The sequence below is a fragment of the Bos grunniens genome, chromosome 2 (assembly GCF_055505025.1).
Source record: "Bos grunniens cultivar Pamir isolate PY7600 chromosome 2, Bosgru_T2T1.0, whole genome shotgun sequence".
Taxonomy (NCBI): Eukaryota; Metazoa; Chordata; class Mammalia; order Artiodactyla; family Bovidae; genus Bos; species Bos grunniens.
In genome coordinates this window covers 89,156,358-89,181,829 of record NC_141166.1, presented here as the reverse complement: position 1 = coordinate 89,181,829, position 25,472 = coordinate 89,156,358, and the positions used below count along the sequence as shown (strand labels likewise).

General features: G+C 46.4%; 1 long non-coding RNA gene across 3 annotated transcripts; it reads right to left on the bottom strand.

Annotated features, from left to right (window-relative positions):
- Nucleotides 1-297: 297 nt before the first annotated feature.
- On the bottom strand, nucleotides 298-23,713 carry LOC147378316 (uncharacterized). Of its 3 annotated transcripts, none has more exons than XR_015146012.1 (4): nucleotides 23,576-23,713; nucleotides 2,991-3,101; nucleotides 2,046-2,306; nucleotides 298-516 (listed from the first exon to the last, which is right to left on the bottom strand). It is a non-coding gene; the product is annotated as an uncharacterized LOC147378316 (long non-coding RNA). The 3 variants fall into 3 exon arrangements; XR_015146015.1 differs by lacking the exon at nucleotides 23,576-23,713 and adding an exon at nucleotides 4,571-4,706; XR_015146014.1 differs by lacking the exons at nucleotides 298-516; nucleotides 23,576-23,713 and adding an exon at nucleotides 10,137-10,803 and having other exon boundaries at nucleotides 1,945-2,306.
- Nucleotides 23,714-25,472: the final 1,759 nt, after the last annotated feature.

The window sequence follows — 25,472 nt, the reverse complement described above, 5'->3', positions numbered from 1 at the left end:
TCGGGTTGGAAATGTCCTGGCTCAGTTTTTGTTTATTCAGCAGAGGTTTATTGTATGCCTACTTTGTGCCAGTGAACAAATCAGATCCCTGCCCTCACGGAGCTTACCATCCAGCAGGGGGAAGGCAGGCAACAAACCACGCACCTAATCCATAGTAGCCTCATGTGGGATGCTGGGCGGTTATTCACTTCGAGGGGAAAAAGCAGCTGGAGTAGGTGGGAAACACAGTAAGGCAGTGAGGGTCAACCAACCACTTCAAATATTCTGGGTTACAGAATTTAAACTTCTAGAGAGCTCTGCCACTTATGGAAACATCAGCTTTATTTGCCCAAAGGAAGTTTCAGGTAAGTACTGGAAGCCTGGTGAAGTTCAGGGTTGGTGGCAGAAGAGGCTCTAGAAGCAAGTCCCTGGGATCTTCCTGATGGCATTTGTGTTCATTTCCTACGGCGACCACAACAATGCCACAAACTGGATGCCTTAGAACAACAAATGTTTATTGTCCAACAGTTCTGGGGGCTGAAAGTTCAAAATCACGTAGTCAGCAGACATGCTGTAGGAGAACCACCCACACTTGCCTCTGCCTAACTTCAGGTGATTGCTGGCAATCTTGCTATTACTTGGCTTACACCTGTATGACTCCAGCATCTGCCTTTGTTGTCACACGGCATTCTCCCTGTGATTTCACATGGTTGTCATCTTATAAGGACACTAGTCAAATTGGATTGGGTCCTTATAAGTAGGGGCTCGTCCTTCTTCATTACAACCTCATCTTAACTAATTAGTTCTGCAATGACCTTATTTCCAAATATCTTCCATTTTGAGGTACCGTGGATTAGGACTTCAACATATTCCTCAGGGAGAGACAATTCAACCCTTAACAGTATCAGATTTAGAAGAAGTGAGGTGAAGGCCAAAGATACATGTATGCTCAGTCTAGTTCAGCAGGAGAGAGAGCCAAGGATGCCATAAAACTCTCTTGAAGTGGAACTATTTCCAGAAAGCAAACATTAATGGGCACATGGGTATGGGACAAAATAAGTTTTGCAGTGGAAAGTAAAAGGAAGATGAAGTAGGGCAAAAATAAGGATTGAGTTGGTGGAGAGGGAAAGCAGGTATCTGAGCCCAGGATGATACACAGGCAGTGAGAGGCGCTGGAAAGGAGGGCAGGAAGCCCGTTCTGAAGGGCAGGAAACCACAGACTCAATGTAGGAAATCTCCTCTCTGTGATTAATTATTTTTGAGTTCATTAAGCAACTTCCTGTGTGAGGCTAGAAGGGCAGTGGGTGTTCTGACTGCCCTTCAGAAGAAGCAGAGGAAGCAGACACTCTTGCTTCATCTTGGTTTAAAAGGTGAAAGAGCCCATGGGAGAAGCCCAGGGCTGTGGCATTTTGAGACTGGTCTTCCTGAGCTGTGGACCTAAGACCAGGCTGACAGACGCCTCAGCTGTGGTGCTGGCAGAACTGCCTGGAGGAGCAGAGCTCTTCCACATGGGGGAGCACACACAGCCCAGGCCGCCCAGTTCCTACAGACAGGAACTCACAGCAGCTTGACTCCACAACAGCACCCTGTTAATCTCTGCTCTGAGAGCTTCAACCAGAATTCCAGCCCAGAATGAAACAGCGGCGGGGGAGGTGGAGCCCATTTCTCCATCTGGGGTTCTAGGGAAAAATGTATCACCTCCTTCCAGACGCAGTGCTGTAATCAGCACAGATCACTGTGAAACACTGACCTATTTTTCAGGGTCATCCCTCAGCAGATTTGGAAAAGAGGTGACAGTTTCTCTACAACCTCTAGTCACCCAGCATCTTACACTAATACTCTTGACTTCTAGACAGAAGTGAGTTCTGGACCGCTCACGTCCACTGCAGGGTCCATCAAAGTGTCCCTATCCTGGAGTTCCTTTTGCTTCTTAATAGCTGGCAAGACAGAACATCATAAAAGAGCTAAGGTGTTAATAGATGATTATTCTCAGCTGACTGAGTCAGAGATTTCAGTTGTCCAGATCTGGAAGTGACTCTAGGCACTTAAGCAGAAAAGTCACTTACTGAAAGGCAAGGCAGCATCCCGAGTAAGCAGAAGGCACAAACCAGGGTGCAGTGGGAAACGAGGCCAGGCAAAGGTGAACCTCGGGAACCATCTTCTTGGTTGCTGCCCCTGTGACTCTGGGTGCTTGGCACTGTTTCCTTGGACTCGATGTGGCCATGGCACCTGTGGATACTTTCCAGTTGGCCTGGACCATTTCTCCAAGATGGATGGTCCCAGCTACAGCATTTGGTTGGAGCACCAGGTTCCAGGTCTCTCTCCAGCTGTCAGGATTTGGGAAAAAAGATTATCCATAAATTTTGTTTCTATAGTAGAACATGGAGCCTGTTTCACTATTTTAGGATTCCTCTCATTTTAGAATTCCTCCTAAATAAGAAATGTTCAATGTGGGCAGCCCAAAAGAACAACTGTCTTCTAGAATAATATGCATGTATATTCATAAGAGGGGCTTCCCAGTGGCTCTGTGGTAAAGAATCCACCTGCCAATGCAGGAGACATGGGTTCGATCCCTGGGTCAGGAAGGTCCCTGGAAAAGGAAATGGCAACCCACTCCAGTATTCTTGCCTGGGAAATCCCATGAACAGAGAAACCTAGAGGGCTGCAGTCCATGGGATTGCAAAAGAGTTAGACACGACTTAGAACTAAACAAGCCATGTTCATAAGGGTCCCCAAGACAACTCTAATCCAAAAGCTGCCTCTCCTGGGGTCTTTAGGCACCATGGCAGGTGGAGGGGGAGACCAGTCTGACATCATAGGCAAAAGCCCTAGAATCAGTGCTCAGTTTCTCTGATTATAGACTCAAGTCTATAACTGCAGGGGTCTCATTAAGTACCTTGCACATAGCTGATGTCAACAATTATTTGCTAAGTGGATGAATGAATTGTGGGTCTTCTACTATGTAATCACCTGCTTCAAACACATCATGAAAAGAGGTGGCATAGAATTACCAATCAATCAATAAAGTCTTAGGGCTCTGGGATCAGTTGAATTTCTTCAGATCTCAGTGTCTTGATCTTCTTAGATAAAAGGTGGGATGATGCTGATCTCTAAGAACTTACCTTTGAACAAATGGAAAAAAATGTTGGTCATATATGAGACAATTGGAAATTTGAACACTTGATAATTTGATGATTCTAAGGACTTACTAATATTTAAGTGAGATCATGATGATGTGGTTTGGTTTTAAAAAGTACTTTTGTCTTTTAAAGATGCAAACTAAAACAATTTTGGATGAAGTTATATGATGTTCAGGATTTGCTTCATAATGAATTGGAGCAGGAAAACAGGAATGAAAATAGATGAAAGGACCTTGAGTTGATCCTTGTTAAGGCTTGGCAATGCACACATGGAAATTTGCTACACTGCTCTGTCTACTTTTTATGTTTGAAAATTTCCATAATGAATGAATTTTTAAAACTCACAACTCTTTCCCTGCAGCCCCTGTACTGCTCATTCCAGTCAGAGCTTGTGGTGGACCCTGGCAGTTGCTTACCAACCTCTCTTGCTCTCTGGCTCTTTCCTAAATCACCAGTTCAGGACTTTTCTGGATAAGAATTCCAGGACTTCCCAGTGGTTAAGAATCTGTCCTTCAATGCAGGTGACACAGGCTCAATCCCTGGTTCAGGAAGATCCACATGCCATGGAACAACTAAGCCCGTGTGCCACAGCTACTGAAGCCTGCACGCTTAAAGCCCATGCTCCACAAGAGAAGTCATTGCAATAAGAAGCCCACGCATCGCAACGAAGAGGAGCCCTTGCTCGCGGCAACTAGAGAAAGCCCATGTGCAGCATTGAAGACCCAGTACAGCCTAAATAAATAAAATTATATAATTAGAAAAGAACAACCAATTCCATCCAGGTGTCCCCTTTTACACACACAGCACCTGTGAACAAGGCAAAGTGACTGCATTCCTACCTCCAGCCCTATTTGTCTCAAATCTCTGGAGAGGTTTGCTGGGATTTCTGAGAAGGTTCCTCCCTCTTCTCCTGCGGAGCTGCTGGAAGCAGCACTTCTCTCCTGACAGAAGCTAAGAGGCAGCCTAAATGCCGTTAGGAGCCATGCTGCATCCTAGAGGAAAGTCAGCCCTGGATGAAGCCAAGACGTTCAACAGCAGAGCAGAGACATGGACCTGAGTCCATGATACAAGCGCTGAGCTTCTGGATCAAACTTGAAGTCCATCTCTGTTTGGGCTCCCAATCATGTGATATAATAGCTTTCCTTGTTGTTTGAGCAAATTTGACCTTTTTCAGCCAAGCATGTATATAACCAAGAGTAACCTAACAGATATAGTGCTCAGTGAACACTCGCCCTGACTGTCACGAAATGAGGTCTCCGCTAGAGGGAGGGAGCTCCAACCCCCAGAGACCACCACTGTTTGTGGTGCGGAAAGCAGACAGTGTAAGAAAAAAGAAAAGGGCAGCGGGTGGAGAGGTGTAGCAGAAGGAAATGGCATTGGAACAACCTGCACTGTTTTGAGCCCAGAGAGAGAATTCTGATGTCAGACCATCCTGCTTTGATGCCACTAACCGGAAGCTCCAGACACAAGATTCTTGCCATCAGCAGGAATGTCATGCCCAGACCTTGTTGCTGTGAATTGTCTTCGGCATACAACGGCCTCTATTCCTTGGCAGAATATTCACTGCAGAAATTATGCTGATCCATTTTTATAATTGGCTTCCCTGGTGGCTCGTATGGTAAAGCATCTGCTTGCAATGCAGGAGACACAGGTTCAGTCCCTGGGTCAGGAAGATCATCTGGAGAAGGAAATGGTGACCCACTCCAGTGTTCTTGCCTGGAGAATTCCATGGACAGAGATGCCTGGCAGGCTACAGTCCATGGGGGTCGTAAAGAGTTGGACATAAATTAGCGACTAAACAACAACAATTTTTATAATAAAGGGATGCTCAGAAAGGCCATTCTCAGAAACAGGTGGCCAGGGCGGGTCTGCAGCCTTTGGGAGGCTCTGGCTTTCTCCACACATTAGAGATGAAATTGTTGGTCTTCTTCCCCGTCCATATGTGTCCCACACTTCTCATCCTTCTTAAGTGGACTTAAAATTCAAGATGGCACCCTTGAATGGAGCATCTCTGCTTTTATGGGAGCTGGTGTGGAACATTTCAGGAAGCAATGAGTACTTAACTGTGGAAAACGGCAGAGTACAGGTCATCCTGGATTCTCCCCTTGCCCATGCCTCCCTTGGCATGCAGCCAAGACCCAACTTTTTACCCAGTCACTCCTCAGTCTTTTGTTGAATCATTCTCCCCATTCTAGCTTCTCTGCCTCTGGCCCTTTGCAAATCATCACGCTCTATCATCCAGATGATTTCAATAGCCCAATAGTCTCTTTGAATCAATTTCCACTGTTTCCAACTCCATTCTTCCCAAACAGCCAGAGAGATCCTTTGAAAATGCAAATCTGGCAATTCCTTGGTGGTCCAGTGGTTAGTGCTTTCACTGCTGCGGGTGCAGGTTCAATCACTGGTCAGGGGACTAAGATCTCAAGCAACAAAATGCAAATATGCCAGTGCGTTTTCTTACCCAGAACCTGTGGATTGCTTCCCACTGCCAACTACGTTCTTGCTGCCTTTGCCGACCTCCCTGCACACCTCCCTGTTCCCTCTGCTCTAGAATTCTGGACAGCTTGAATTCCTTAAACACACCCCCTTTCTCACCTCAGGGCTTTCCATGTAAGCTGATTCCTCAGTTTGGAGCTGTCTGCTCTCCGCCCCTCCCTTCATTTGTTCAAAGCTGACTCTTTGAGGGCTTAGCTGCCGCTTTCTTGGGGAGAAGCTTTCTTACTCTCCCTCACCCCCAGCCGAGCTCTGTCCCCTTTACCTGTGCCGGCGATATCACTTTCTTCTCCTTCATAATAAGCACTTTTGCTTCCTATCTTTCTTGCCTTTTAAATTTAAGCTAGGGAGGGTAGAGATTTTGCCCATGTTGTTCCACACTCCATCCCAAGCAGTTATCACAGAGTCTGGCCTACAGTCAACAATTAGTCAGTGAATATTGGTTGGCTGCCCGTCAGGTGTAGCCATGGCTGAGGCCTCTTAAAGTGTGGCCCCAATGACCCTGGTGACCCTACTTGGTCTCTTAAGCATTCCTGGAGCTTCACGTCTACCACGTTCCTGGACGGAGCATGGAAACACACAGAGGAAGATGAGTCAAGAGTCCAATTCAGAACCTGGAAGCAAGGCTGTTGCCTTTAGGAGAGAAAATGACTTATTAGAATTCAGGAAATTCCCCTCATAAGCAGACTTGTTTCTTACTGTTTGTTCTAACGTGTTTGGCGTGACTCAAAGGCACAGGCAGCAGACTTGAAACAGAAAGCAAAGGCAGAGAGGAGGAAAGGCTGGAGCCATTTCCTGTTCACCCGCGGCACGCATAGGCAGAGGGGTCCTTGTTCTCCTCCTGCTTCCTCGGTGATAAGTGGAAGCCTTTCAAGTCCTCAAGACCGTGCTCTCTCCAGGGCTGTGGGCACGCATCCAGCAGAAGAAGCCACAGCTCCGATGTCCAGGGTGGCAGCCACTGAAGAGCCATGTGGGAAAGTGCTGGTTTCTCTCTCTGAGGCATCTGGAGGGGCTCAGCTTCCTGAAAGGGAAGGTGATCTGGGGTCACAGCCTTCCCCTGCCACACAAGGCTCTGGGGCTCCCGGGAGCCTCATCTTCACACTTCAGAATCCATCATGACCACTAGAAACTCACTGCCCTATGTCCCCTCTGGAAAAACCATGAGGTCGCCTTCTCCTGGAATCAGATGTGGAATGGTTGAGATTGTCCTGTCTGGGATGGATCACTGATGGGGTGTAGGGGGAGTGAAGATAGGGGAGGGCCAAGAGAGCCCAGGGCCAGTTCCTGGACACAGCCTGGCCTCCTCCAGGACAGCCAGCCTCAGGGATCCTCATATTGGAGCTGAGGAAGGCCGGAAGGTGACAAGGATGGGGACCCTTCATCAGGAGGTGCAGGAGTAGCGAGATTCAGCAGGCATGCAGCTGAGAGTTCTTCCCCTCCCTGAGGCTCACTGTCCTTGGGTGATGTGGGCTCGTTGGAGACCTGCAAAGAAACACTGTGGATTCCTGGCATGGGAGGCTCTGGATCCAAGAGGCACCGTGTACAACTCCTGCACAGGGCTGAGCTCAGAACCCAGCCTCCCTTTCCTTCGCCTCACTGCACCACCTTCAGAGAGGTTCCTTTAACACACAGGCCAACTCTGTGGGTTGTCAGCAAGAGAGCTGCGGGTGCCTCCCTGGGGCCCAAGCCAGAACTTTCACAACTTTTTTGCAAAAAAATCACTAACAAGAGTAACGCATGCCCCAGAGCAGCAGAGATGAAATTTCTTTTAAGTCCCTCATTCTATCTTAAAAATTCATGTGAATTTTTGTATCTGATTTCATAATATATTCATGCTTGTTTTAATATAAATACATCATTTTCTTCAAATATTCAAATAAACTGTACAGCTCTATGAAGTTGCTAGGAGAAGGAGGCAGGGTGGGGAGGAGAAGATGTGAGGGCTTAACCCCCATATCTGAAACTCCATTTAATTTTCCTCATAACCATATGAGGTAGAGCCTTTTTTTTCCTGTAAAAGAATCAAAACAGTACAGCCTTTATAGAGCAGACTGTGAGCACCCCCCACAACAGAATTCCTTAAAGGAAACCTGGTATAATAATTTATTATATAGTATCTGTGGCACCATCATGTCCACTGGCCTCGACAGGTTGTTGACCATCCCTGGACCCTGGACTCTGTGAGGTGTGTCTTGATCAAATGGTGACTTGCAGACATGGTTCTGACCCTTTTCATGGAAAGCAGTGGGCTCCTGCCCATATCCCATTCTGTTAATTAAATGTAAGCTTTGGCCTGAAATCAGCTGTCAGAATCAAGAGAGGTGACAGATGGAATCTGCCTTCTCAAGGCCTTTGCCTGATCTTTATTTTAGCTGCTGTTGAACCCGATGGGGAGTCATCGTCAGGTGGAGTCACGAGCTATCAGGCGGCTCAGGGATCCGCTGGCATAAAAAGCAGAGGTGATGGACCTTGATTCAGAGCCTGGTGGGGAGGTAGGATGGAGTTGGGTGTTGTGGCATCTGTCCCTCTGCCCTGTAGATGAGGGGATGGGATTAGAAAGAAGCTGTAGAGGGTCAGTGAGCTGCTTGCAGGAGGGACTTTGGAGAACCAGGTCCAGAGGAGGAAATACAACATGGGGTGGCCCACGTCTGCAGGGAATATAGGGGCTCAAAGGGAAGGTGGTGCCCCGAAAGATCAGGCCGAAAGGGTCATGAGTAGCTTCGTGGGCCGCAGTTAGCAATGAGGGGCCAGGCAGAAGGTCCTGAGGGATGAGACTGTTCTTTCACACTGACAAGACTCCAGAAATACCCAGAGGGAGCCTTAAAGGGGATGCCTGGGAAGAGGCAATGGGCCAGTATAATTTAATGTTAACATTTAAGTGGCCTAATAAATGCCCACATCCAGGGAAGGTATGGGGAAATTCAGTTTAGAGAAAATTTCCATTAACCAAGCATTTAATTACATGATCTTTTTTTTTGCCTATATAAGTTCCTAAAAACAAAAAAACAAAATGGAATTTCTACATGGAATGAATTTGCCTCTTTCAAGTGGCAGCTCAGACAACAACATGGATGGATTTGGAGGGTATGGCACCCCACTCCTGTACTCTTGCCTGGAAAATCCCATGGATGGAGGAGCCTGGTAGGCTGCAGTCCATGGGGTCGCTAAGAGTCGGACATGACTGAACGACTTCACTTTCACTTTTCACTTTCAAGCATTGGAGAGGGAAATGGCAACCCACTCCAGTGTTCTTGCCTGGAGAATCCCAGGGACGGGGGAGCCTGGTGGGCTGCCGTCTATGGGGTTGCACAGAGTCAGACACGACTGAAGCGACTTAGCATAGCATACTTAATAAAATAACTCAAAGATAAATACCATATGATATGACTTATATGTGGAATATAAAAAAAAGAAACAGGCTCACAGATCTAGAGAACAAAGTAGTGATTACCAGTGGGGAGAGGGAAGGGGGAAGACAAGGGAGGGGCTTAAGAGGTACAAACTACTATGTATAAAATAAATAAGCTACAGGGATATACTGTACAGCACAAGGAATAAAACCAATATTTTATAATAACTATAGATTATAACCTTTAAAAATCGTGAAGCACTATTACCTGAAACTTATATTAGACTGTACATCAACTATACCTCCATAAAAAAATAAAGTGGGACCATAAAGCTTGCACACACGTTCCAAGACACTCAAGATATTTGCAGAAATTATCTTTGGGAACTGACTTCAGAACCATCCCATGAGTCATACTTTAGAGTCAGCTGGTTTAATCATCCGGCTTTGCCTTTGAGTAATTTTTGTTTGATTCCAAAGATAAAATTCTCTATCAAATAATCATGCTCTTTAACCAAGCTCATTTCTCTGGAGATGGCAAATTTCTTGACCCAGTGGGTCTGGTCTGTCTGTGGCGACCTGAGCCCTGACCAGGCACCTCAGAAATCCTTGATCAGTATTTAGTCGTGAGGCTGTTCACTCCATAGCTGTATTTCCGTCTCTGTTTTGTCTTATCCACATTGCAGGCATCAAAACATTTGCCTTCTCTCCTTGGGTGGCTTTTGGTATCAAATAGTTAATGCTTACTCCAGAAAAGGAAGGGTTATTTAAATCTGCACCCACAAAAAACCCACAGTAGAAACAGTTTCTGGAATGAGCATCAATCGTTCAGCTTTTTCTGTTGGCTGACGTCACAGAGAACAGTCTGTCAACATTTCTCCCTGCACTGCTTTTCTTTTCAGGGGCATAGAATCAAGATGAAAAAGCACAGCTCTGGGAGCACACAGAACAGAGAGCCGGCACTCAAGGGATTGATTATATATTCACTTATTTATTACAATTTTTAAAAATGGCCCAACTGCTTCAGCTCACACAAGCTGGGCTGAAATATTTCACTTAATAGGATTCTCATCTGGTGGTTACAGAACTGACTGATTCAATGCTAAAGGTTTTTTTTTTTTTTTTTTAACCCTAAAAGAAAAAAAGAAAAATTAAGTAAAAACTAATGTTTGTACCTGAAACTGGGATTCAAACATTCAAGTGTGTTCAGGGAACGTCCTCTGCTTTGTTTCCTCTTCCTTGTGGGGGGAAATCCATAGCAGCCATGTTCTTCCATGGTGTATGTGAGACCCATCTCCTCTAAAAGAAATTCCCCCATGTGATCTGAAATGCTCTCAGGTGATTCTGATGCTGACTCCTCCTTGAGAACATGTGATCTATATCCTTCTGACCCCTGCTCTTCTGTGGTTCCTCTCCAGGGATCATCATTATGCCTGCTGAGTTATATTTTGGACAAACGATGGACTAGTCCAAATCCAACTGTCCTACATAGAAGGAGAAATTTATTGGCTCATGTAACTCAAAAGTCCAAGGATAGGTTTGGCGCAAGACATTGCTTGATTTGGCTACTCAAATGGTGTCAGGATGAGGATGCTCTCATCTCTTGGCTTGACCCTCTCGTGTTGTTTCTCTTCTCAGACTTCTCACGGAGGCCAGATTGCAGCCAGCTGCTCTTGCCTTGAAACCTCCAAGTCCGTCAGAAAGTTAGCCTGTGTTTCTCAGCTGTTTGGATGAAATTCTGTGATCTGATCCTCTCCTTGGTCTAAATGGGCTCCCATGCGCCCATCTCCTCTATACCAGGTACAGGTATGCCTTGATAGAACACAGAAGTCACTCTAGAAACTTAGAGCAGAGAGGGACTTAACTTCAGTAACAGGTTCTTACAAGATTGTTGGATCATCTGAAGGAATGTTCTGCATTGAATCTTTAGAAGTGACTCACAGAATACAGCAGAACTAACCTTCTGGAGCAAGATCGGGGGATAAGGAAGCCACTACGTAAATAGTTGAGTTCAAGACCACTCAACTGTCACTGAGTTCATGACATAGACTCAAGACTGTCATATCTGTGAATCAGGGATTTGAAGGCCAGGAGGCTGATGGCACCACTGCCATTGCCAACAACCTGCTTCTCAAACCCAAGACACGACTGATCATATGTTGGACCATTGCTGCAGAAGAAACTGTCTCTGTGAGCATGTATGCCTGCAAAAAACTTGGAAGTCACCATCTCTTCTGTACTTCTGCCTTGCAAATCTAGTTTCAGTGAAAATTTTGCATTATACTTTGCATTCAGGTCACTGCCTATAGAAGAATCTTGAAAAGGTAGTTTCTAGCTGTATAGCCTTTGCAACACAGGGAAACACACTGGGGGGCCTTGGAAATGACTCTGAGGGCCAGTGCTCAACAGAAGGAGTGTGCAAAGCTTTCCTCAGCCAGGCCTTGAGTTGCACCCCCAGTTTCTGGGACTGGGGGAAGGGTCAAGTCAATCTGAAGCCTGGGGACTAAGAGTGGGATGAGGCTGGGTGTCCAGAGTAAATTCAGTTATAGAATAACCATTATATGATTACTACAAGGAGAGTTAAAAGATGCTGAATGGGACTTCCCTGTTGGCCCACTGGCTAAGACTCCATGCTCTGTGCTCCCCATGCAGGGGGCCCGGGTTTGATCCCTGGTCAAGGAACTGGATCCCACATGCCACAACTAAGACCTGGTGCAGCCAAATAAGTAAATATTAAAGAAAAAGATGCTGGGTGACAAAACCCCAAATATGTCCTTTGCAAGGTATATGATGCTTTATGGTTTACAGGTAACTTCACCTGCACTATTCCACTTGATTCTCATAAAAGTCCCACGAGACGGAAGGTCAAATACCATGATCCCCATCTTGCAAATGAGGAAGCCCAGACTCCAAGGTTACCAAATCACCCAAGCTAATCCCATGCAGCTGGTGGGAGGCAGTGCTTCGATTCAGACCCCAACTCCCGGCTCAAATCCCATCCCTGTGTGCTGGAGCAGAATGTGCAAGAAACGTTTTTCTGAACCAGTTTCTGAGCCCTGGCCCTTGTGTTCAGAGCCTTGAGAGGGACAGCAGTCCCCCACTTTCTGGCAGCTCTGGCCAGACTGCTTAGGGAGCTCTGCACAAGGCAAGGGAGGGAACTTGCACAAGTCTCCCTTCATTTGGTCTCTTCATGTGCAGAATGAAACAGTTTCACATTTGTTTAATGCTGAGTGTTCCAAGGTGCCACACTACCATTTGAAATATATGAATTTAGGGCATAGAGGGGCTCCTGTTTCTCCCAAACAGCAATATTTTTAGCATTAGCCATTCCCACGTAGATGCAAAAATCTTCTTTGATAATAGATCAAAGCAAATCCCTCCTCGTAGCCTTCCTTGTGGGCTGTGAAATGACAGGGTCTGCATAAACCAGATTAGAGTGTGTGGAGCTGCTACTAGCATTACAAATGCAGCCTGGTGTCAGCACCCGGGAAGCCTCCACTGCAGGCTCAGCAAGAGCTTCCTGCCAGGGACCCTCAACCCTCGGAGACTCAGGCCACCAGAGGGACCGAGACCTCAAAACGGGACCGTCCAGAGTCCCAGCAGCACCACATCTTAAGGGAGGGGACAGTGTGGGGCAGCAAGAATTTGGGGGCCCATTTTTGGGGAAGAAGAGGAACCACTCGTTCTGCCCCCTGGAAGATCAGCCCTGCAGCCTCACACAGCTGCTGCCGGCAGACGGCTCCACTCTCTGGGCAGTGGGCCAGGACTGGGTGATCCATGAGGTTCTACCTTTGCACGTGTTTGGACGGGTCATCACACCCCTAGAATCCTCACTGTCTGCCTTAGCTGGGTCTGCTGTAACAAATGACAAATGTAACACAGACTGGGTGGCTTAAATAACAAACATTTCTCACAGTTCTGGAAGCTAGGAAGTCTGAGATCAATGTGCTGGCAATTTCTGTTTCTGTTTCTTTTCCTGGTTTGCAGACAACCCTCTACTCATGTGCTCACATGCTGGAGAGCAGAGAAGTTCTCTCTTAAGGACACTAATCTCATCACAAGGGATCTACCCTCATGACCTAGTCACCTTCCAATACCATCTTAATAGCATCACAATCACCTCTGAATATCATCACATTGGGAGTTAGGATTTCAACATGTGAATCTAAGGGACACAGACATTCAGTCTGTAGCAGCATCCTGCCATAGTGAAGGCCTGAGGTAGAAGCTGGCTGCCCTTGTGTCTTGCCCAAAAGGGGCCAAGTTGGGCCAGTCTTTTTGTTATTCATATCAGGTCCCAGGGAAGCCTTTACGACATTTCACTGGTGAGCTGGTGGGTTCTTTTTTCTCTTATTGGTTCATCTGAACCAAGTTAAGTAAATAGTTACATTATGGGTTGAATTGTTTCTTATCCCCAATTTTTATGTTGACACCTTAATCCCCAGTATCATCTCATCCTTGGGCCTAATTGCCTCCACTTAGAACACTGCTTTGGAAATTTTTTCACCAAGTACCCCCCACCTCCGAAGATACCATAACCTTGGTGATCTGACCCAGATCCCAGGGTCTCCCACAGAAGTATAACTTTCTGCCAAGCCTCCTCTGATAATAAAAATTCACATGGATTGTACATTCTACTCTGTAACACAGTTGGGTTCTCGCCTATATTTTCAGCCACTTGCATCTGAGTGGTGCAGATGCTCTCTGAATGTGTGTCACGTCTATGGTGGTTTCCGGTGCCTTTGGCACATCACTGAGTATGTCCAGGGTGTCTGTGTACCCCCAAGTGACCAGCCAAGGTTTAGGCCAGGATGCATAGAAAATATTTGAACTCCTACTCATAGGTATTTTCAACTGTGTCATTTTAGTGGCTGTTCTACCCATATTATTAATGTTATAGTTTAGAAAGTAGTACATGTCAATAAACAAACACACTGCAAGTGCCGTCAGTTTTCACTAGGGGTTGGTACTTTCAGAAACGCTGGGAGACTTAGCCAAGACTAGGAACCAGGTGTTCCTGCCCAGCCCAAGGTCTGGACCCCAGCCCCCTACTTTGGGGTACCCATGCTCACAGTGGGAGAGCACTTGTGAGCTGACTTTCCTTCTTTCCCTCCCTCCTCCCCTACCCTGCCCCCTTTCTCTCTCTCTCTGTTGGTTGTGGTCATAGCTGGTGAGAAAAGACATGGGGTACAAAGGGCACCCTTGGGCAGCTTTCTGGCTGACTAGTGGAGAATGCAAGGCCTGGCTTTCCTGGTCCTTCCAGCTGTACTGCTCTCTATTTCTCAAGCAGGTAGCCAAGCCCTTATTCTTGGAGAGTCCCATGCCCTTTGAGAGGGTGAGGAAGAAGAGGAGACAAGCAGAGAGCAGTGCCTCCTAGGGCATCAGTCCACAGGTAAAAATAATTTGCTCCTTTTGACTTGAGGCGGGGGAGAGGTCTGTGGGCCCCTGTTCTCTGCCTTCTCCTGGTGGCAGCCAGGTGGACTCGACTTTCCAGAGGAGTGGCTTGTGACTCCTCACCCCAAGCAGGCTGCATGTCTTCCTGGTGCCTGGGACAAGGGACATCTCTCACCAGAATCTCATGCGTGTTGTGGAAAATGAACCCCAGGCCAGAAGGGACTTAGAGAATCTGGAGTCCAGCTCCCTATCAAAAAATGCAGAAACTGCAGCACTGAGAGGTTAAAATGATTCTCTTAAGGTCACATAGCTAGTTATGGCAGTTTCTTATGCTTTTTTAAGCAGTAGTTTGGTTTACAATAAATGTTGGAGAGGGTGTGGAGAAAAGGGAACTCTCCTATACTGGTGGTGGGAAGGTAAACTGGTGCAGCCACTGTGGAGAACAGTATGGAGGTTCCTTAAAAAACTAAAAATAGAGCTACCCTATGATCCAGCAACCCCACTCCTGGGCATACATCCGGAGAAAACCATAATTCTAAAAGATACATGCATCCCAGAGTTCCTTGCACCACTGTTTACAATGGCCAAGACATGGAAGCAACCTTAAGGTCCATTGACAGACAGATGGATAAAGAAGAGGTGGGATATATATAATGGAATATTACTCAGCCATTAAAAAGAAGGAAATAATGCCATTTGCAGCAGCATGGATACATCTAGAGATTATCACACTACGTGAAGTAAGCCAGAGAGAGAAAGACAAGTATCATATGATATTGCATATATGCAAAATCTAAAAAAGAAAAAACAGTAAAAAAACAAATGAACTTATTTACAAAATAGAAACAGACCAACAGACATAGAAAACAAACATATGGTTACCAAAGGGGAAGGGGTGGAGAGGGATAAATGAGGAGTTTGAGATTAACATGTATGCATTCAGGTCAGTTCAATTGCTCAGTCGTGTTCGACTCTTTGTGACCCCATGAACTGCACCACGCCAGGCCTCCTTGTCCATCATCAACTCCCAGAGTTTACCCAAACCCATGTCCATTGAGTCAGTGATGCCATCCAACCATCTCATCCTCTGTCATCCCTTTCTCTTCCTGCCCTCAATCTTTCCCAGCATCAAGGTCTTTTCAAATGAGTCAGCTCTTCACACCAGGTGGCCAGAGTACTGGGAGTTTCAGCTTCAACATCAGTCTTTCCAATGAACACCCAGGACTGATCTCCTTTAGGATGGACTGGTTGGATCTCCTTGCAGTCCAAGGGACTCTCAAGAGTCTTCTCCAACACCACAGTTCAAAAGCATCAATTCTTCGGCACTCAGCTTTCTTCACAGTCCAACTCTCACATCCATACATGACCACAGGAAAAAGCATAGCCTGACTAGATTGACCTTTGTTGGCAAAGTAATGTCTCTGCTTTTTAATATGCTATCTAGGTTGGTCATAACTTTCCTTCCAAGGAGTAAGCATCTTTTAATTTCATGGCTGCAGTCACCATCTGCAGTGATTCTGGAGCCCAGAAAAATAAAGTCAGTGACTGTTTCCCCATCTATTTGCCATGAAGTCATGGGACCGGATGCCATGAAATTAGTTTTCTGAATGTTGAGTTTTAAGCCAACTTTGTCACTCTTCTCTTTCACTTTCATCAAGAGGCTCTTTAGTTCCTCTTCACTTTCTGCCATAAGGGTGGTGTCATCTGCATATCTGAGGTTATTGATATTTCTCCCAGCAATCTTGATTCCAGCTTGTGCTTCTTCCAGCCCAGCGTTTCTCATGATGTACTCTGAATAGAAGCTAAATAGGCAGGGTGACAATATACAGCCTTGACGTACTCCTTTTCCTATTTGGAACCAGTCTGTTGTTCCACATCCAGTTCTAACTGTTGCTTCCTGACCTGCATGCTGCTGCTAAGTCGCTTCAGTCGTGTCCGACTCTGTGCGACCCCACAGACGGCAGCCCACCAGGCTCCCCTGTCCCTGGGATTCTCCAGGCAAGAACACTGGAGTGGGTTGCCATTTCCTTGTCCAATGCATGAAAGTGAAAAATGAAAGTGAAGTTGCTCAGTCATGTCCGACTCTTCTCGACCCCATGGACTGTAGCCTACCAGGCTCCTCCGTCCATGGGATTTTCCAGGCAAGAGTACTGGAGTGGGGTGCCATTGCCTTCTCCTCCTGACCTGCATACAGGTTTCTCAAGAGGCAGGTCAGGTGGTCTGATATTCCCATCTCTTGAAGAATTTTCCACAGTTTATTGTGATCCACACAAAGGCTTTGGCATAATCAATAAAGCAGAAATAGATGTTTTTCTGGAACTCTCTTGCTTTTTCCATGATCCAGCGGATGTTGGCAATTTGATCTCTGGTTCCTCTGCCTTTTCTAAAACCAGCTTGAACATCTGGAAGTTCACGGTTCATGTATTGCTGAAGCCTGGCTTGGAGAATTTTAAGCATTATTTTACTAGCGTGTGAGATGAGTGCAGTTGTGCGGTAGTTTGAGCATTCTTTGGCATTGCTTTTCTTTGGGATTGGAATGAAAACTGACCTTTTCCAGTCCTGTGGCCACTGCTGAGTTCTCCAAATTTGCTGGCATATTGAGTGCAGCACTTTCACAGCATCATCTTTCAGGATTTGAAATAGCTCAACTGGAATTCCATCACCTCCACTAGCTTTGTTTGTAGTGATGCCTCCTAAGGCCCACTTGACTTCACATTCCAGGATGTCTGGCTGTGGTGAGTGATCACACCATCGTGATTATCTTGGTCGTGAAGATCTTTTTTGTACTGTTCTTCTGTGTATTCTTGCAACCTCTTCTTAATATTTTCTGCTTCTGTTAGGTCCCCGCCATCTGTCCTTTATTGTAACATATGCATTACGATTATAAAACAGATAACCTGAGGGCAGGACAGGAACCTGGAGGTTTATTCAAGGATGGAGTCACAGAGATGAAGACACCTGGACTCAGGATTTGGAGAACAGCCAGAGCATGCAGACAGTTCTCGGTAAGACGTCAGCCTTTCTGCCCATCACCTGGGACATCTCAGTGAAGGCAACCCGCCTCTGACCTTTGGACTCCCTGCCTTCACTCTGGGGCTCCCTGCCAGATACTCCTGCCACATCTTTCTCTCACAGTCCTTTCACAACTCATTGTTGACAAACACTCATGAACCATCTGCTTTATGCAAGGCCCAGTGTTTTTCTGATAAAATGCAAATATATATATAAGACATAAGCTCCTCCAAGATCCTGAAATCCAGGGTGTGGATCACATTTTAGATAATAATATATCAGAACCTGGAATTATGTCTGTCAAGCCTCCAGTGGCTTCTTCAAATGCCTTCTGAGCTTATGAATGTCTGGAATCGCCCACCCTTTTCTGGCTCCGGCATCCCGTCTCTCCCAAGAAGCAGACTTTCACAACACTCAAGGGCCATCCTTTCAGCTCTTGCTGCTTTCTCTCCAGGGTCTTCTAGCCACTCTCTGGGCCAAGTATACCTATGGTAACCACGCGTGCATGCATGCTAAATCACTTCAGTATGTCCGACTCTTTGCAACCCCGTGGACTGTAGCCTGCCAGGCTCCTCTGTCCATAGGACTCTCCAGGCAAGAATACTACAGTGGGTTGCCATGTCCTCCTCCAGGGGATCTTCCGGACTCAGGGATCAAACCCACATCTCCTGTGGCTTCTGCATTGCAGGCAGATTCTTTACCACTAGTGCCACCTGGGAAGCTCCTTGGTGACCATATTTCCTAAATAATAAAACCAAGAGAATTCCCTGGTGGTCCAGTGCAGGGAGTGGGGAGAACCAACAAGGACCTATGGTATAGCACACGGAACTACACTCAAGTTTTTGTAATAACCTATAAGGGAAAGGAATCTGAAAAAAATGTATAACTGGATTATTGTGCTGTAAACCTGAAGCTAACATTATAAATCAACTATACTTCAATAAAAAAGATGAAAACAAAATACAGAATCGTATACTTTAAAACATTAAATATAACGCATTTTAATATTTTATAAATATTTTGTCATTTCAAATGATTGCCCTGTTTCACCCCTTTGATTTAAGCATGTTTAAGACCCAGAACTGGCTACATTTCTTTAAAGTGTTCTCTCATATAAACTAATTCTTCCTTTTTATGAAGAGACTTTCTCTGCCTTGGCTTTCTCAGCGCCTCCAGCACTCCTAGCTTGGATTACACAGGCACTTTCTTGGGTTACACAGTCACCGACTCCACCTGTTTAGCCACCTACGTGATGTCACCTGGAAGTCACATTTTCTCAACCACACATTTGGAGACTGTGTACCTAGGGGAGAGTTTTCCTCTCTCAAGCTGTTCGTTCATTCCAATAACACAGCTGCTGCTCAGATGCCCCCTGACGCGCCCTTCAGAACTGCCTCAACCACTGTCTTTGGAGGAATTCCCTGATGGCTCAGTGGTAAAGAATACTCCTGCAACGCAGGAGACCCAGGTCTGATCCTTGGGTCAGGAAGATCCCTTGGAGAAAGACATGGCAACTCACTCAAGTATTACTGCCTAGGGTATCCCATGGACAGAGGAGCCTGATGGGTTTCAGTCCATGGTGGTCACAAAAGAGGTGGACATGACTTAGTGACTAAACAATGACAACTGTCTTTGGAGTAACTTTGATGACAGCAAGTCTGTATCATTCAGGAGGTTAATTTAGTTTTAAGAACTACATAACGTCATTTGGGCAAGTCTGGTGGATAGAGTGGGTAATTTAGCCAGGGGATAGTGCTTGGAGTCAAACATAAGAGGTGACTATGAAGCTATAGTCACCAGGACTTCCCTGGTGGCTCAGATGGTAAAGCGTCTGCCTAAAATGAGGGAGACCTGGGTTCGATCCCTGGGTCGGGAAGATCTTCTGGAGAAGGAAATGGCAACCCACTTCAGTACTCTTGCCTGGAACATCCCATGGGCAGAGGAGCCTGGTAGGCTACAGTCCATGGGGTCGAAAAGAGTCGGACACGATTGAGTGACTTCACTTCACTATGAAGCTATAATATATTCCACCTTCACCCTATGGCTATGCAGGCTCTCCCAGAGATGTTCAGACCAGGGACATCATTGGAATATGTAGGAAAGTCCCAAGGGGCCAATTCAGATGGCACTGGGGGCTGCATGAACCATGCCATAGACACTGCTTGTCCCCTCAACTTCTCTTTAGGACCAGACTTACTCGTGGGCATATTGATGACTGACTGTGGGAGATATTCTAGTGTTATTTAGAGAAAATGACACTAGGAATGATTTTCCCTCTCACTCACTCACTTGTTCATTTACTCATAACACATTATTTAACAAATATTTATAAAGGCATTATTCTGAGCCAGTCACTGTGCTACATGGTAGGGATACAATGAAGAAGAAGAAAAACTTGATCCATGTTCTCTCAGGATTATTTATGATCTGACAGGAAGACATAGTCATTGAACAGATAATAATGAGAAAAATCAGAGTTAAATTTTTGAAAAATTCTAAAAGAAGCTTTTAGAATTCTAAAATTCTTAAAGAAGTTAATTCTAAAATAACTACTTTAAATATTCTTAATAATGAGTTTAAAGTTTAAAAAGAATTCCTTTTAGTGAAGAGATATTCTTCTACTAACTACAAACAAAACTTGAGAGGAAGGCATATTGGGATGTGACTAGTCATTAACACTTTAGTATGAATCAGTTACCACACTGTTTCCTAGATTACAGCAGGACCAGTCCTCTACTAGGGGTCATATGAACAAATGAGACCTAATTAAACTTAAAAGCTTTTGCACAGCAAAGGAAACCATAAACAAAATGAGAAAACAACCCACAGAATGGGAGAAAATATTTGTAAATGAAGCAACCAACAAGGAATTAATCTCCAAAATAGACAAACAGCTCATACAGCTCAATGACAACAACAGAAATAGCAAACAACCCAGTCAAAAAATGGGCAGAAGATCTAAATAGGCATTTCTCTAGAGTAGACATACAGATGGCCAAAAAGCACATGAAAAGATGCTCAACATAGCTAATAATTAGAGAAATGCAAATCAAAACTCAGTGAAGTATCACCTCATATTGGTCAGAATGGCTATCATTAAAACTATACAAACAATAAATGCTAGAGAGGGTGTGGAGAGGAGGGAACTCTCCTATACCAGTGGTGGGAATGTAAACTGATACAGCCGCTATGGAGAACAGTATGGAGGTCCTTGAAAAATTAAAAATAGAGCTATTCTATGATCCAGTAATCCAACTCCTGGACATAGTATCTGGAGAAAACCATAATTCAAAAAGATCCATACACTCCAATGTTCATTGCAGCACTATTTACAATAGACAGGATAGGGAAGCAACGTAAATGTCCGTCAACAGAGGAGCGGATAAAGAAGATATAGTATGTACACACAGTGGAATATTACTCAGCCATAAAAAGAAGGAGATAGTGCCATTAATAGCTACATGGCTGGACTTGAAGATTATCATACTAAGTAAGTAAGACACAGAAAAACAAATATTGTATGTTAGATGTTAGCTTTGTGTGGAATCTAACAAAATGGTACAAATGAATGTGTTTACAAAACAAAGTTCCAGATGTAGAAAACAATTTTATAGTTACTGGGGGCAGAAGAGGGGGAGGGAAAAATTGGGAGATTGGGATTGACATATACACACTGCTGCTGCGGCTGCTAAGTTGCCTCAGTCATGTCTGACTCTGTGCGACCCCACAGACGGCAGCCCACCAGGCTCCCCTGTCCCTGGGATTCTCCAGGCAAGAACACTAGAGTGGAGTGCCATTGCCTTCTCCAATGCGTGAAAGTGAAAAGTGAAAGTGAAGTCGCTCAGTCGTGTCTGACTCTTAGTGACCCCATGGACTGCAGCCTACCAGGCTCCTCCACCCATGGGATTTTCCAGGCAAGAGTACTGGAGTGGGGTGCCATCGCCTTCTCCATATACACACTACTATATATATAGATAACTAATAAGGACCTACTGTATAGAGGTCCTTCTCAATACTCTAAGGACCTATATGGGAAAAGAATCTAAAAAAGAGTGAACATATGTGTATGTCTAACTGATTCCCTGTGCTGTACAGCAGAAAGTAGCACAACTCTGTAAAATAACACTGTAAGTTTGCACTGCCAGCAATGTGAATTCTCAGTTAGGAAGGCCTGAGCTGGAGCAATGGGCCCAGAGAGGAAGCAGTTGCAGGCGTGCAGGATGGGGTGATTGTGGTCTGACCTAAGACAGTGGCAGGATGAATGGAGATTCTATCTGGGGGCACAGTGGACCTTCTGGTCGCAGGGAGCTATACTTCACCGAGGGGAAGAAGGTGGGTGAGGAGCCTGTCTAAAGGGCAGCTGCTGAGCACCCTAGAGCTGAGGTTCTGGTGGGAAAGAGGGACACAGAGATAAGCCCTAAATGGATCCAACGACAAGAAGGCTGGTGGCGAGCTTGGTGCATTGGTTTCAACACAGAGCTCCATGTGAGCCTCATAGTGGAAGGGGGCAAGCCTGAGGCTGCCCTGTTCTCCCCGCTCCTCACCCCTCCTGGCAACAGAATAGCAAGTTCAAGACCTTTGCTCTTGGCTGGTGACCCACCCACAAAGATAAAGGATACAACAGAACTGATGCTGCAAACCAAGAAAAGAGCAAGGAACTAAGGCATGTAAATATAGAATATTTAAAAAGTGAATGCACGGAAAGGGGTGGAAACGGCAATGGTAGGCACTCTTGACAGCTCTGGGAACAGGGAGAGGAGGGGGACAAGGGGTTTTTCACACAAAGTTTTGTTTTGACCCTGATAGCTCAGTTGGTAAAGAATCTGCTGCAATGCAGGAGACTCCAGTTCGATTCCTGGGTCGAGAAGATCCCCTGGAGAAGGGAAAGGGTACCCACTCCAGTATTCTGGCCTGGAGAATTCCATGGACTGTATAATCCATGGGGTCACAGAGAGTCGGAGATGACTGAATGACTTTCACTTCACTTCACTTTGATGAGGAGGGGACCTATTGACTGAGAGAGGGGGCAGAGAAGGAGAGGTACCCAGGAGAGTCAGGAGGGGCTGGTGCAGACAGGGACTGGTCTTAGACAAAGGGAGCAAGGGTTTTTCTGCAGCAAAAGTCAGGAGGGAAGGACAGAACGTACATGGCCCAGGGCAGTTTTGTCTGGGGAGGTGAGTGGGCTTCTTCATCCCGGCTCAAGGCTCCAGCACTTGGGGCCCCTCCTCCAGCTAGACCTCCCCACCTGGCTTCTCAGCCTGCCCAGCCCTCCCTCCCTTCTGTGGGGAGTGAATGGATGGGTGCTGAGTTGAGGAGGAGTAGCTGGGGACCCTCCCCTGGGTGTCAGCTCCACTGGCTCCCCCTCAGTTTGGGGAGCTGGGACTACTGACTCCTCAGAGATTGCAGACCGGAGGCCAGAGGAGGATTTCAGAGATGATAGTCAAGTGATTTCAGAGCCTGGTCTTGCTGGGCAGGATTCTGGAACCCTCCCCTTTGATCCAAGCAGCTCAGCTCACGTGTACCTCCCTTCTTTCTGCTTCCTGGTAAGATTTTCTTTGAAGAAAGCCTTCTTGTGGTTTTTTTTTTTTAAACCACAGCTGCCTCATTTTTCAGATAAGGCCCCTCTCTTACCTTTCTTGTTCTCAGTTTTCAGTTTAGATATGGGCGGTGAATACTTTCTTAAATTGGGTCATACTTTTTAGCCAAGTTCCAAACTGGGATCAAAAGAATTACAGTGAAACAAATGTCCCTTGAGAGCTGAATTCAGGTCAGTGACCTCAGCAATGGCCAACACGCAAGCACACAAGTGGCGGGAAGTGAAGAGGGGCGTGTGTGTGTGTAGCTGCTTCTCTTCCCTTTATTTCCTCAAGTGCCTGCAGCTGTGACCTCCGGCCTGAAAGCCGATTGGCAAAGGAGCCCTGGAGGCCCTGGTCTCCAGTGTTACACATTTGTGTGTCCACAGTTACATGCACCCTTGGGAACCCATCTCTGCCAGGTGTCCTCTGGCCACTGACCATTCCCTCCAGGGTCTGACGTGGGAGACAGGAAAGAGAAGACAGAGAAGCAGGGAACACATGTGGGTAGGTTTTGTCTCCCACATCAACCTTCTCAGCCCATGGCTTCCTATCTCCCTGTCTCAGTCAGCCGGGGCGGCCATAACAAAACACCACAGGCTCATTGGTTTAGGCAACAGAAACGCATTTCTCACCATTCTGGAGGCTGAAAGTCCACCACCAAGGTGCCGGCGGTTTGCTTTCTCCCGGGGCATCTGTCCTTGGCTTGCAAGTGCCTCTTGCCAGGTCCTCAGCTGGCCTCTGTCTGTGTGCACTCCCCTGAAGTGAAGATGCCTCAGGCATAGGCTTATCCTCTCATTTCATTGTGCATCTCCTGAATCAGGGCTGGGGCAGTTCTCAGTGAGGAAGCCCAGACGTGGGCTGGGGACACATGTGCTGCAGAGAGGAGTTTCTATTTCACTCTGGAAGTGCTGAAATCCTCCAAGCCCAGCTGCATGCTGGGAAAAGAGCGTGTTTTTAACATGACACACCTGTGACTCCCCTGCCCACTGGAGATTTAGGTTCGGCTTGGCCCAGACTGTGATCCAGTGTTCTCCCGACAGTTTCCTTGCCTCCTTATCTCCAGGTTCTCTGACTTTTTAAGTTCCTTGGATTTCTTGGCTCCAGACGAGATACAGGAGTCTCTCCCTTTACAGTCTCCACACACACACACGCAGACACATGCAGCATTTTCACAGGTCATGTACTTGCCCAATAATTTCAGGTGGGGATAGGGAGAGAGCTTATCAGTACAGAACCTTCTGCAGTCTCCTCCTGATCCCTTTCAGTCCCCACTTTGCCAAAGCCCAGGCTCCCTGCCTGATTTGGCCCCTGAAAACTGGGGGTTCAGTTTTTATGTGTTGCAAGTACCACTCAGATCCCCTCTTTCAAGACTGAGGCACTCTCTCCACGCCTGCGCCCCGATCTGCACGGAATGTTCCCTGCTGAAGCTCTCACAGCTGTGTCTCTCCCCAGGACATGCCCCCTTGACTCAAGGGAGCTGCCGCACCTGACAGGGCATCCCAGGCACCTTGACTTCTCAGAGGGTGTGGGGTTTAAAGGCTTAGCTCCAACCTCAGTCAGGGATGACTCTGTGGGCCATCCCAGGTCCAGCCCCAGAATCGGCTGCTGTCTTTCCTGTAACTTCTACCTCTGCTCATTCTGGCCACCCTCAACCCTCACAGGTATTGCTCCTGAGAGCATTCCCCTACACACTGCCTGCTCTCAGCCCTCCCCCTCAGAGACTGACTCTGGAAAATCTGACTTGAGACCTTGGGTCTGGCTGCCACAGTGGGCGGCCCGACCATGGTGCTCTGTACCTCTGCAGTTTCCCCAGAGTCCTGGAAAGTCAACTTCTCTGCATTTATTAATCATCATCCCCATTTTATCAACAGAGAAACTTGGGCTCAGAAAGGAGGAGGCATGCAGGCCCAGCCTCACCTGCTCCCTTCGTTAGTGGCTAAGCCAGCCGGAAAGGCACAGCCACTGGGCTGCGTGTAACTCCTGCAGGTTTGGTTAGTTGGTTAACTTGTCACGTGGCACTGTGGAGCCTGACTGTAAAACTAAGCCATATGGTTCTGTCTGTGGGACAAGAAAAATCTCTCCCTCACCCTTAGTTCCACCCCTTTGTGCTTCCCTGTAGGTCTTCTCCATCAACAATCCCCTTTTCTCTCTAACATTTCCAGTTTGCCTTACTCAGAAAACTCCCAAATCTCCCCATCTGATTTGGTTGAGTTCTTTTGGATGACAGGAACTAGAAGCTGTTCCAGATGGTCAGATAGGCTCAGATGATCTCAGGAAATCCAATAAAGTTCAAGCATCTGAGCTTAGGAAGGGTTGACTCCCAGGAGCTTCAGGGAGTGCCCCTCATCTCCCTTAGGAGAGGCAGTAATCAAAATGGCTAAACAAGAGGACAGTCTATAGTTTTTATCATGGCTCTACGTTGAGTCTTGTCAGGCACAACTCCTTTGTGTCTTGGGTTCCTAAAATGAGGATGATCATAGCACCTGTCTCATAGGATTGTTATGAGAAATAAATGAGGTGACATTCATG